This window comes from Geotrypetes seraphini, chromosome 14, assembly GCF_902459505.1.
Source record: "Geotrypetes seraphini chromosome 14, aGeoSer1.1, whole genome shotgun sequence".
NCBI classification, from domain to species: Eukaryota; Metazoa; Chordata; class Amphibia; order Gymnophiona; family Dermophiidae; genus Geotrypetes; species Geotrypetes seraphini.
This window is the reverse complement of record NC_047097.1, coordinates 65,853,103-65,866,512: the sequence shown is the minus strand read 5'-3', so window position 1 is coordinate 65,866,512 and position 13,410 is coordinate 65,853,103. Positions and strand designations below refer to the sequence as shown.

The 13,410-nt window shown below is 43.8% G+C and overlaps 1 protein-coding gene across 2 annotated transcripts in view; it reads left to right on the top strand.

Annotated features, from left to right (window-relative positions):
* The window catches only part of AGBL1 (ATP/GTP binding protein like 1), a 366,565-nt gene that overhangs the window by 309,331 nt on the left and 43,824 nt on the right, over nt 1-13,410 (top strand). The gene's annotated exons all lie outside the window — the stretch shown is intronic.

Here is a 13,410-nt window from a genome sequence, read left to right as displayed (position 1 = left end):
GGTTTCTGACTATTCCTGTAACCTACCTCCACTTCTATCTGAGAAGGTTATATGGGAGAGAGGAGAGTTAATGCGCAATTAACATGCCAGTCATAAATAATGTTGTATCCCTTACTATACAAATTAAGCTAATGGACAGGAGATGATGATTCTTCAATTTGCATTCATTTGTGGTTCTTAGTTTCAAGTTTAATAAAAGATTTGATCGCAAAATCGTAATTCAATGCGATTTACAAATAACGGTAAAATTGGGGTAAAAAAGAAAAACACATTACTCAAACCAGGCGGTTAAAATAGCTTTAGCCCAGGGATCTCAAAGTCCCTCCTTGAGGGCCACAATCCAGTCGGGTTTTCAGGATTTCCCCAATGAATATGCATTGAAAGCAGTGCATGCACATAGATCTCATGCATATGCATTGGGGAAATCCTGAAAACCCGACTGGATTGCGGCCCTCAAGGAGGGACTTTGAGACCCCTGCTTTAGACCAACCAACCACATAAGGTAATAAATAATGGGGTTAAATACAATTGATAAACAAATAAAAAGGGTGAGGTGATGAAAAAATAGGATGGGGGAAAAGGATAGCTGCTCAGTTTTCACCTATCAGCATTACTAGTCCTCTAACACACATCCTGAATATATAAAACTTGCATAACTCAGTTACTAGCGTCCTTAAAAAGCCAGCTTTTTCAGGAGACTTTTAAACTTACTAAGTCATTTTTCTTCCCTTATATTGATTGGGAGCAAATTCCAGATTTGAGGGGCCGTGACGGAAAAGATCGTGTCTCTCCTTGAATAAATGAATCTCAGTGAAGGGACAAAGAGGAGAGATTTCTCTTCCAATCTTAAGGATTTTGTAGGAATATAAGGGACTAGTCTTATAGCCCGTTACATTAACAGGTGCTAGAATATATATGTAATGTAATGTAATGTAATGTAATTTATTTCTTATATACCGCTACATCCGTTAGGTTCTAAGCGGTTTACAGAAAATATACATTAAGATTAGAAATAAGAAAGGTACTTGAAAAATTCCCTTACTGTCCCGAAGGCTCACAATCTAATTAAAGTACCTGGAGGGTAATAGAGAAGTGAAAAGTAGAGTTAGAGGAAAAATAAAAATAAAATAAACATTTTAACAAGACAGCATTGATCTAAATACTTTGGAAGGTAGAAGAGAGGAGAGAAAGGAATAGAAGCAGAAGGGGGGGCCGTTGAACAGTAGAATTCTGGAGAAATTTAAATGATAGAAATAGAACAAAACAAAGACAAAAGGCAAAACAATAGATAAGATTAAAGATAAATCATAAGCTGGAAAGAAAAATAAAATAAAACTTTGTCTTCAATCCACGGTTTCAGCGTCAGTGATGAAGTGGAGCAAGTAAGTTTCCAGAAAGGGCTTCTTCAGGGAAGAGACTTGGCCGACAGTCCCAGGATGCCTATGTCTCCTCCCCTGCGATGTTCTCCCATCCATGCATTCCCTCCCAGACACACTGCCCGTGCCCCAGCCGCTCCAAGGAGGCTGCCCCAGATGAGGCCCACGGTGAATGCAGGATTCTCTCCTCTGCGGGAAAGCCGCCTGGAGCCGACAGTCGATCTTCTTAGCGGATTGCAGGGGGGGAAGAGTTCACACTCTTGGTAGGATCGGGTCTGTGTGTCTTTTTTTTTTTTTCTCTCTCTTTTTAGTCGCTTTCTGTATTTCTGTCTGTCTTTTTTTTTTTTTTTTCCCCTTGGCTGTCCACCACCACCCCTTGCCTGCTCCCCCTGTCCATTCTCCCTTCCTTTTACCTCCCCTGTGTCCTCCACCACCCCATCACTGCTCACCTTATCCAGCAGAAGCCCTTCTCCCTTTGTTTTACCTCCCCCCTGTCCATCATCACCTCCTTCCTGCTCCCCCTGTCCAGCAGTAGGCCTGTCTTTATTTTTCTGCCCCCCCCTCCCTGTTCATCAGCACCTCTTCCCCTGTCCATCAACCCCTTTTCTGCCCTCCATTTCCGTGTGTTGCAGCATTTCCCTCCCACCCCACTTCCCTGTGCAGTATTTGCCTCCCCCCCATACATTCCTTCTTAACTCCATGGCCTACTTATGTGTTTTCCGGGTTTGGCTGCTGCGGCCTGCAGCCGCCGACAGCCGCCACGGCCGACATTTGACTCGGGCTGCCGCGCCGCAGGAGGAGCAGTGCCCAACTTAAAACCCGTAAGGGCGGTCGAAATCCGCCTCGGGGGGGGGGAGGAAGAGAGAGAGAGCGGAGAGGCAGCGACCGCTGCGTCTTTGAAGAGGGAGCAGGACAGATCGTAAGCCGCGCATGTGCACTTCCTATGTGTCGTACAGCTCACGGAAAACCGGCGCACACATAGGAAGTGCGCATGCGCGGCCTAGCATTTTATTATATTAGATTAGAAGCCTTTCTAAGAATGCAGGAGCTTTATTTGTTAACATTTTGTCTGTAAGTAGTGCTATGTTATATGTAATTCTATGATTTACAGGTAACCAATACTTTTCCTTTAGAAGGGGAGTCGATCAAATTTTTTCTTTTTAGTAATTATTTTTATTGCCGTGTTTTGTAATCTACATATTTCTTTTAAGGTTATTCCCTTGTACAAAGCGTCGCAGTAGTCAGTTTTTGATATGACTAATGAGTGTATTATAATATTCAGAGATGCTTCATCCAGAAATGTGGATAGTGATTTTATCAACCTTAACCTATAGAAACAATTCCTGACAAATGAACTTATTTGATCATGATAGAAGTGCAGTGGAAGCAGAAAACACGTGATGTACAACAGGACCACGCGTGGTAGAACTCCAGACCTTTTTCAGTGTGGGGATTGGCTGATCTATCTTTTACTTCTGCTCTTTCTATGCAGCCCTGCATCCTTCTGGCTACAGCCGCCACCTTGTCAGACCCTCAAGACGCGAGCACCCCAAGGTCCCCTCTCCCCATCTGGGCATATCAGCCTCTCACCTCTCAGCACATTAACAAATTTCTCATCCCCCCATGCTCCCGCCACCCAACATTTATTATTCGTTCCCTCGCTAAAGATTATTAACACTCGCCGTACGACCATATTCTCTGTAACAGCCCCTCTCATTTGACATTCTGTACCCTCTCACCTCAGTGAGGAAAAAAAACAACTTACCCTCTCTTTTACTAAAGTGCACTATGCTTTTTAGCGCATGGTAAATATTGGCGCGCGCTAAATCTTCCACAACAGGTAATTGAGGCAAGCAGCGTGCCAGATTTTAAGAAAAGATGGGATTGGCATGTGGGATCTCTTCATGGAGGTAGTTAGGGGGTGGGCCATTAGGGTGGGCAGACTAGATGGGCGGTGGCCCTTTTCTGCCGTCATTTTCTATGTTTCTATCCTATGGATTGAAAATCATATTGAAGGATACGAGAAATCCGGGTCTCCTAAAAGGTGTACTTAAATGGGCCACCGCGTGCGCGGATCGCCGGACAAGATGGACCTCGGTCTGATCCGGTGAAGGCATTTCTTATGTTCTTATGTGTAAGCGGTTAGCGCACACGTTGATTTAGTGCGCATTAAATGCATGTTAAAACGCTTAGCTCCCCTTAGTAAAAGAGGGCCTTAGATAAATTTAAAGGGCCGTTAACATGTTTCCTCTTCAAAGATGCATTTGATTCAACTCGACTTTTCAATTTAGTAAACCAGAGCCACGAGTAAGAACAAACTTCCCTTTCCTCACTCCCTTTTGTTTTAACCGGTTTATGTTTGCTTTCTTAAATTTATTGTAGCTCTATCCCGCTCCCTCGTGTGTAATTGTGAGTCTGTCATAGGTTTGCTTTTTTTTTTATGTTCCTATACTTTAATGCAAAAATCCAAAAACATCACTCCAAGACAAAAGCACCACACAAGCCAAGAAAGCGAGCTTATTACTTAAGCGAAAGAAAAGCCTCAGACAAACTGAGAGGTGTGCCCACACTCTTCCACCCAAGCATCGTAGGCAAAAAAAAAAAACTTTCGCACAAGTTTAAAGTTAGCAGATGGGAGCAAAAAAATAGCCGAGAACGATGAATGTTAAAAAAACCACTGAACACAAACAGGCCAGGCTGACGATCGTTTTGTGGCCAGTAACCACTGCTTCAGGGCCTTAGTGCTAAACCCAGGCTTTCAAGCAGCAGTTAGGATCTGCCACCAGGAAAAACAGTGGGGCTTAGACAAGAAGTTTTCCACAGGAACCAGCAAGGATGAAGACAGATGATGTTTATTTCAGTCCAAACTAGACTGAACTTCATCCTTGCTGGCTCCTGTGCAAAGCTTCTTGTCCAGGCCCACTGTCTATGTTTCTATAATCATAAAGCTGTATGACCTCACAATGCAGTTGTAAAGAGCCTTATCCTATAGGAAGAGGAGATGCAAATGTTAAGAGCCCCTTAGCCAATAGGGAGAGGAGCAGATAGTGGGTGCTGCGGATAGACCGTTTGGCCTTTATCTGCCATCATGTTTCTATAACCATAAACCTCTATGACCTCACAATGCAGGTGTAAAGAGCCTTAGCCAATAGGGAGAGGAGGAGATAGTGGATGTTGCAGATGGGCCATTTGACCTTTATCTGCCATCATGTTTCTATAACCATAAACCTCTATGACCTCACAATGCAGGTGTAAAGAGCCTTAGCCAATAGGGAGAGGAGGAGATAGTGGATGTTGCAGATGGGCCATTTGACCTTTATCTGCCATCATGTTTTTGTGTCAGCATGGCATACTGAGGCATGCCCATGTATGTCTGCCATTGACAGCATCATGGTGCCCATATACCTATCTCAAGCCATGGTGACATCTCTGATAATGCTGACTCTTAAGCATGGGTGGAATGAGGCATTATGACATCACAATATCAGCTCTGTTTCCCAGAGACTGAAACTCTTCACACTTCCCCTGTGGTGGGGGGAGGGGGAGGGGGGAATTATCCAAGTGGGCTATCGTTAAGAAGTCATTTTCCTACTATTTTAGAGCAGGTCCCATTTTATGCAGCAAGACTTTGTTTCTAATAACTGGGGTTAACTGTAAAATAGCACCTCTTAATGGTAGCCCACACCGATAACTTCCCCTCTCATGTAAAGTCTTTTCTTGCTTCTCGCTGGAGGAGAGGCAGCAGCTCTTTTTCTATCGTGCTTTTATTCCTCCTCATCAACGTGACCTGCGTGTTCACAGCTTCAGGGTTTCATTACATCTTCAAAGCAGGCTCTCGTATCCTGAAAATGGCATTGTCTGGCTTTCAACTTCCCTTTTGCCGATTCCATCTGGGCTTACCAGTGTTCCACAAAGGCTTAACAAAATCTTGTCACAGATCCAGCGAAAATCTTTTTGATAATTAATCATGCATAACGTTGTTGGTGACGGGAAAAAAAAACAAAAACGGCAACGTTCCTATCTAGGCAGAAGAGACTGCAGGAATAACACTCGGATAATGGTAGATATTGCCCACATACGCAATATATTTTTTTGTTGCTTTAATATTGGATATATATTCAACCATTCTTTTCCATGCGTTTTCTTAGGGGTCCTTTTACTAAGGCACGCTAACTGATTTAGCGCATGATAATCGATTTAGCGGGCACTAAAGATTAGCGTATGCTAAGGCGCCCATTATATTCTATGGGTGCCTTAGTTAAATTGATCATGAGCCATGCTACGTAAAGGTGTCACAAATTAATTCCAATCAGGGCATGTGGTTTTACATCATTTATTTGTTTTTTTTTTGTTTTTTTACCCTGTAACTCCTATTTATCAAGCCCTTTAATCTAATCTTCTATTTCTGTGTCGCTCATACCTAGGTAGGCTCAAGGCGACTTAAAAAGGGGGGCAAGGAAGGAGAAGGGGGAGGAGGGGTGGGAGAAGAGAAGAGGAGGGGGGAGGGAGAGGGGTGGAGGGGAGAGGGGAGGATACAGGTGATTAAGTGTCAAATAGATGAGTTTTCATTTTCTTCCGGAATATGGTGTAGTTAGGTTCCATCCTGGTCATTTCAGTAAGGTCGTTCCAAGTTTTTACACCTAGAAAGGTGAGCATGGAGTGGAAAACACGTTTGTATTGCAGATTTTTTTGTGGAAGGGAGATTTAGACGTATTGTGTTGAGGGTTCTGCAGGAAGTAGACCATGCCTTGGAGAAGAATTGGATGAGAGGAGCCACCGAGTTTCCATAAAGTATACGGTGAATGATGCATGAAGTTTTGAAGGCTATAAGGTTTTTTTTTTTAAAAAAAATCACAGGCCGCTTTGGTAAAACCTCCGATGCTCATTTTTCTATCCAGATAATGTAGAGCAGTCTTTTGGTGCTTAGGCGCGCTTTTTTAGAATTATACCTAGTGGCACCTAAAGCAGACTTAGGCTCTCTTCTACTAAGGTGCGCTAAGCGTTTTAGCGCATGTTAAATCAACACGTGCGCTAAACGTTAACGCGCCCATAGGATAACATGCACGGGTTAGCGTGTAGTGCATGTTTAGCGCGTGCTAAATATTAGGAACTCTACGAGTGTCGGGAGCAGCGCAGGGCATTCAGCGCTGCTCCCTGCGCTAAAAACCGCTAGCCCGGCTTAATAAAAGGAGACCTGTTGGAGCACTGAGCACACCATAATTCTATATATGTGGTAATGGTGATATAATTTTTTTACCTATCAGTTTTAGTATATATTATTGTTAAATTTGATCAATTAAGATTAAAAAAAAAAACAAAACCCCACCACATTTCAGTCTGCAATAGGTGTCTGAAGTTTGCAGTAGTGCAGCTATATTTTTAGGTCCCCGAGATTTGAATAAAGAAAGATGATGATGAAATAATTTATATCGCATTCGTTGTTGGTTTAATCATGAATTGATGAGTGTGACTGTCGGGCAGGAAGGAACAAGTGAGAAAGGAGAAAATGAATAACAGCAAGATGAACGAAAATGGAAAAGAGACAATGAAAAAAACCCCAAAAACAACCAAATTCAGAAGAAATAAAAATAAAGGGGAAAAGGCATTAGAGCAGTAACCAAATATGTTTGCGTCCACTTTGAATCACAGAATTTTCATCTATGCTTTATTGACAACATTCCTATTAAGCTTAGATTGAATATGAAATGTTTGTCCTGAAAAATAATTCTGTACCTCTAACAGGCAGTCTCTTAGCTGCCAGGTGTTCATTATTGTCAAATTTGCTTCCCATGCTGAAATTTCATTCCATATTGTAAAATATAACCACGGGCGTTTCATTCCGCTCGGCAAAGTGAAATCACCCTGGCAACTCGGCGGAGACGTTTCAAAAAGGATCGCAGGGTCCTGCTACTTCGAAAATAGTTTGAGTTTCTCTTGGCCTCTCTGTGGTTTTCCGTTTGCTCTGGTAAACAACCAGAAACCGGGTCTTGAAGGTTCATTTCATTCAACATATGACTCCTGAGCTGTGTCTCTCACTGGAAAAGCTGGATGAACATGGGAATTAGGCCGGAGAACAAGACAACACAGCTGCCAACCAGCCAAATCGTACTGGGCTCAATTTTCCTAAATTTTGGAGTTGAAAAGAATTTCTAGTGGACAATTTTTTCGTTGAGTTCCGTGATTGAAACGATCAGCTGCTTCTTTGTTTCTTTGGCATGTGCAGATAAAAATAAACAAACATGCCAAGCCACTGGGGCGTTTCATCCATCTTTCTCACATCCTTAACCTCCAGCCCTGGGATACAAATGAAGCAGGAGGAATACCCAGGCATTCGTACCCCTGCCAATGCAGGATGCCAACAGAGTGCTGGCTGTTAGCCGAGGTAGGACAGGGCACTTTCTGCAAAGCCACTTTTTGAGTTTAGACTTTTACAGGAATGGATGTATCCAGGACCATCCCAAGTTGGAAGTGTGCCCTATGCGACACGCCCCCTAGAGGTCCTACCGCATTGCAGCCAAGCAGGGAAGACAATAGACAGGACCCCATTTTGGAGCCCCTGCCTTTCAATCACCCTTTTACTAAACCGTGATAGCGGTTATTAGCACAGGGAGCCGCGCTGAATGCTCGGCGCTGCTCCCAACACTCACAGAGTTCCTGACGCTGCCTTTTTGGCTGATGGTCTATCTGATCTGGTGCAAATCTCCTCAAGGTCTCTGGTCTCCACAGTGGTGGTGTACAGGTGATTGTGGCAATGCCACTGTTTGGCTGATGTAGCTTCTAAGGTGCACCTCATCAAGTTGTCCTTTTTAGGGGTGCTTGTTCTTTGGTGAAGGCCTGAAGATATTAGTAAGGGATCTCTGGGAGGCTAGATCTCAAAATCTCCCAGAGGATAGGCTCTATCAGGCCACCTGCCCAGCTCATGGCAATTCCAGTTCTAAACGGTGCAATTGGTACCTCTTTGGCAAATGCTTCTCTAGTTATTATTTAGGGACAGGAGTACGGGGCGGGGGGGAGATCATTTTCAGGAGCATTATGATCTATTGAAAGGAAAAACATTAGCACCCTCTTTTACTAAGGTGCGCTATACTTTTTAGCGTGCGATAAATATTAGCGCGCGCTAAACACTTAACGCGTGCATGTTATCCTATAGATGCGTTAGCTGTTAGTGCACGCGTTTATTTAGTGCACGCTAAACGCACGCTAAAACGCTTAGCGCACCTTAGTAAAAGAGGGCCTAAAGCAGGGTCCTCAAAGTCCCTCCTCGAGGGCCGCAATCCAGTCGGGTTTTCAGGATTTCCCCAATGAATATGCATGAGATCTATTTGCATGCACTGCTTTTATTGTATGCTAATAGATCTCATGCATATTCATTGGGGAAATCCTGAAAACCCGACTGGATTGCGGCCCTCGAGGAGAGACTTTGACACTCCTGGCCTAAGGCATAAGGGCTCTCCCTTTTTCTTCCCTTTACTACCACTCTCTCCCTATTTCCCCCCTCTCCACTAGGTCCAGCATCTCTCTCACTCTTTCTACCCCTTCTTCCACCCAGCATCTCTCCTTCTGTCTCTTCACCCTATCACCACCATATCCTGCATCACTTCCTCCTCTTCCTCTTCCTCCTCAGTGCATCTCCTCCCACACTAGATCCAGACCCCTCCCTCTTCCCTCCCCTCACCCAGGACAAATATTTTTTTTTCCTTCTCACTTCTCCCTTCCTCCCCAGGACTAGCACATTTCTCTCTCCTCTTTTTCTGTCCCAACTTCCAAGTTCAGCTTCTCTCCTTTTTCCTCCTCCTCCACCTGATTCATGGCTTAGGTCTCTCCCATTCAAACCTTCCTTCCTGCTGGGGCAGTGACAGTTCCTTTTAATGTGAGAACTTTCATAATTATGCTTCATGAAACTCCTTCCATCCCACTCCATATGGCAACAGGAAATGCACATCACAGCGGTTGTGACAGCAAATGCTTTCAGTGACAGAGGATCACAAAGGTTCTGCCTTGGTTGTTGCTGCTTTCAAATTAGCTGTTGCTGCCCTAGCAGGAAGGAAGGTATGAAAGGGCGAAAATCTTGGTTCAAGCGCTAATCTTAGGACTCCTGGACTACTGTAACATCCTATACCTGCCATGCCCAACCAACATGCTAAAACAATTACAAACAGTCCAAAATACAGCGCTTAGACTGATTTACTCGCTGAAAAAAAAATACGACCGCATTACCACTGCCTTCCGAGATTCACACTGGCTCCCAGTACAAGCATGCATACAATACAAATTCTACTGCACCCTATTCAAAGCCCTAAATGGAAACGGACTAAGCTATCTGAGCAACCACCTGATCGGGAAAAACACATCCAGACCAAGGAGAACTCATGCGCAATTTCCCCCCCCCCTCCCCAAATCAAAGGTACATAAAGCGAAAAAATATACGACGGACTATTAGCCACCAGAGCAGCGAAACTAGACCGCCACCTCGCCAATCTGCTGACTATGACGCCCAACTACAAAACATTCAGGAAAGAACTGAAAACTTTTCGATTCAAGAAATTTGTCAAATGATCTAACTAAACCTGATCGACCCTTCACAGACCCTGATGCATACAACATCTATTAACCATGTATTCTCCCTGGGAATTCCCAGGCCAACTCTTGTTGTAAACTGCATAGAACTGAAAGGTATTGGAGGGATAGAAGACCCCAATGAAATCTAATGTGGAGGTGGCGGAGAGGAAAACGGTGACTGAGTTAAAAGAAGCGTGGGATGAACACAGAGAATCAAGAATCAGAAAAATAATATTAAATATTGAATTAAGGCCAGTGCTGTGCAGACTTGCACGGTCTGTGTCTGTATATGGCCATTTGGGGGAGGATGGGCTGGGGAGGGCTTCAATAGCTGGGAAGGTGTAGATGGGCTGGTTTTAATGGAGATTTCGGCAGTTGGAACCCAAGCACAGTACCGGGTAGAGCTTTGGATTCTTGCCCAGAAATAGCTAAGAAAAAAAAATTTTTTAAATTTAAATTGAATCAGATTGGATGGACCATTCGGGTCTTTATCTGCCGTCATCTACTATGTTACTATGTAATGTAATCTGGGCTGTGGGATAGATGCAGGAGAGAACATAAAATGGGGTAGCACTGACAGCAAACTTTAAACAAAGCATTTTGATAGGTATTATCCCATTACCCTCCTTAACTATGTCCATTAATGTTTCCTCTAAGCTGTGCAGGAGTCCTCCATGTAGGATCTGCCAGTGGGTGGCGCTATTTAAGTATCACATTTTTTTAATAGCAAGGGACAGGTCAGCTTGACAAGACTCCAAGTAATCTGCCTATCCCTAGCAATCGAAAGCATGATAGCGTAGCATCACCCCCTCCTGGTAGGAATGCATTGGCGGACTCCTGCACAGCTTCGAAGGAACGCTGCCCACGATATACAGAAATATATAATAAAACAGAATATATAGAGCATGGACTATGAATTTCTTTAAAAGAGATGTCTGTCTATTGCAGGCTAAATCTAATGGACATCTCAGTCAGTCTAGAAGAATGTATTAAGTGATGGGGCCTTGCAAACGACCTTAGAAATAAAACAGCTGGTATGGTAAAAGGCAACAAGCAGAATGAGTACCTTAAGCAGATATTTGATTCTACAAAGCACAGTAAAAAAAAAAAAAAAAATCAATAAACATAACCAAGGTGTCCCAAAACATAATGAAATGCAGAGTTAAAATGTCCTGCATTACCCCGAGGGGCTCGAAAAGGATGGCAGGGATTAAATGAAAGTTGTGAGCAACTCTGCTTTAATCTTGTATGGCACCTCACAACACTCCAGCAATTTCTGAGCAGAAATGTTAAATCGAAAAAAAAAAAAAAAAAAGGGCTGAACAGAAACAGCTTATATTGGCTCTGTCAAGTGCGTGAAAAGGTTGCCTGTAAGTAATCTTTTTCCCTAGTAGCATTCTAGAACATCAAACTTCGCTCCTCCCGCACCCCTTAAGAAGGTTGATTTCTTTCAGCAAAATCACCAGCAAAAGGAACACTTTAATTCTCCCGACGATTTGCATCAGCACAAATTCCACGCTACTCAGCCTATTTGCATGTAAACCTAAAGGGGCTGTATTTCATATGACTTTTTTCATACCCCCCTCTTCTACGAAACCTTGCTAGCGGTTTTTAGCGCAGAGAGCCCCGCTGAATGGTCCGCGCTGCTCCCGGCGCTCATAGGAACTCTATGAGCATCGGGAGCAGAGCGGGCCATTCAGCGCGGCTCTCTACGCTAAAAAACCGCTAGCGCGTTTTCGTAGAAGAGGGGGGTTAGTGTCCTTGAAATAGAAATAAGTCAATTTCTTAGATGTTGGTCTTATAATTTTCCAAATTCATTGCAGGGTTGAGTAAATTGTATTTTATATTTCAAGACTATCATTCCAATTTAAGTTCTGAGTAGTTTACAACTTGAGGGGGATATTTGTTTTTAAGTAATCAGGTGGTTTACCTGAGGCAATGAGCTGTAGCATTAGCTTGCCCAAGGTCCCAATGAGAGGACATAGGATGAAGTTAAGAGGTGATAGGCTCCGGAGTAATCTAAGGAAATACTATTCTACAGAAAGGGTAGTAGATCAGTGAAGCAGTCTCCCGGAAGAAGTGGTGGAGACAGAGACTGTGTCTAAATTCAAGAAAGCCTGGGGTAGGAACGTGGGATCTCTTAGAGAGAGGAAGAAATAATGGTTACTGTGGATGGGCAGTTCTATGACCTCACAATGCAGGGGTAAAGAGCCTTAGCCAATAGGAAGAGGAGATGCAAATGTTAAGAGCCTTAGCCAATAGGGAGAGGATGAGATAGTGGATGCTGTGGATGGGCCATTTGGCCTTTATCTGCCATTAAGTTTCTATGTTACTGTGTTACTAAAGTTCTATGACATCACAATGCAGGTGTAAAGAGCCTTAGCCAATAGGGAGAGAAGATAGTGGATGCTGTGGATGGGCTATTTGGCCTTTATCTGCCATCATGTTTCTGTGTTTCTATAACCATAAAGCTCTATGACCTCACAATGCAGTTGTAAAAGGTGTAGCCCACTGTAGCTGAGACCAGGGCTCTACAGCGCTCTCAGTGGCTGCACCAAAATAGCACACCAGCATGTGACCCGGAATGGAGTCACCCTGCAGGACAGGATTCCAAACAGGAACCAAAAAAAAAACCAAAGTTACCACAATTATAGTTCAAAGGAAAAATACCATTTATTCATTCCTTCATAAAGGTAAGTAGTCCTTCAATACAGCTGCCAAAATTGTCAGAATGCTCCCAAACAGCAGCAAAACAAAAATACCAAAAGAGGCAAGCAAATAACACAGCACAAAATAAAGTTCATGGCACCTGTTCCATAGCTCTAGTGCCCAAAGTTCCAATAAAGCCTCTGGCCAGTTCAGAGCACTGCCAGGAAAGGAGAGTGTCACAGGTTTTGCAAAGTAAGGCCTCTAAACAGGCTTTCAAAATTCCCTCCCAGGGTGTTAGCAAAACCTCTCCCAAACAATACACACTCCCAGCTTATCAAAACAAAATTAGTCCCAAACAGTCCAGAGCAAAAATCACCACTCACTATTTGCTGGTAGAGACCCAGTCTACCTGCATGGCTTCAGGAAAATCAGGAGCGTACTCTGACAGACTTTCCTCACACTCCATGGGCTGTTCTTCTGGAAATAGCAGCTCCTCAGCTTGTCCAGCTTCTAACAACTCCATTGGAATGGGTTTGTTGCTCCTGCTTGGCCCAGGGGACTCCCTAGGGAGAAAAGGCTTAAACCTCCTCCCTAGCTGGCTTCCCTGTCTGCTCACAACTGCTGGTCTAAATACTTTAGGGCGACGCCCTACTCTGTCTGAGTCAGCAGTGTTCCAGGGGCCTCTTGGGCTCCCCCGGTGGCTGGTTGGGTCAATATCACCTAACTCTTCTTCAGTTAATTCGGGCTCCCTCTGGTGGTCAAAGGAGATATGCTCAGGCTCAGGAACCGGAGGGACCTTGGAATTTCCCTTCCTGGTTTTCCTTTT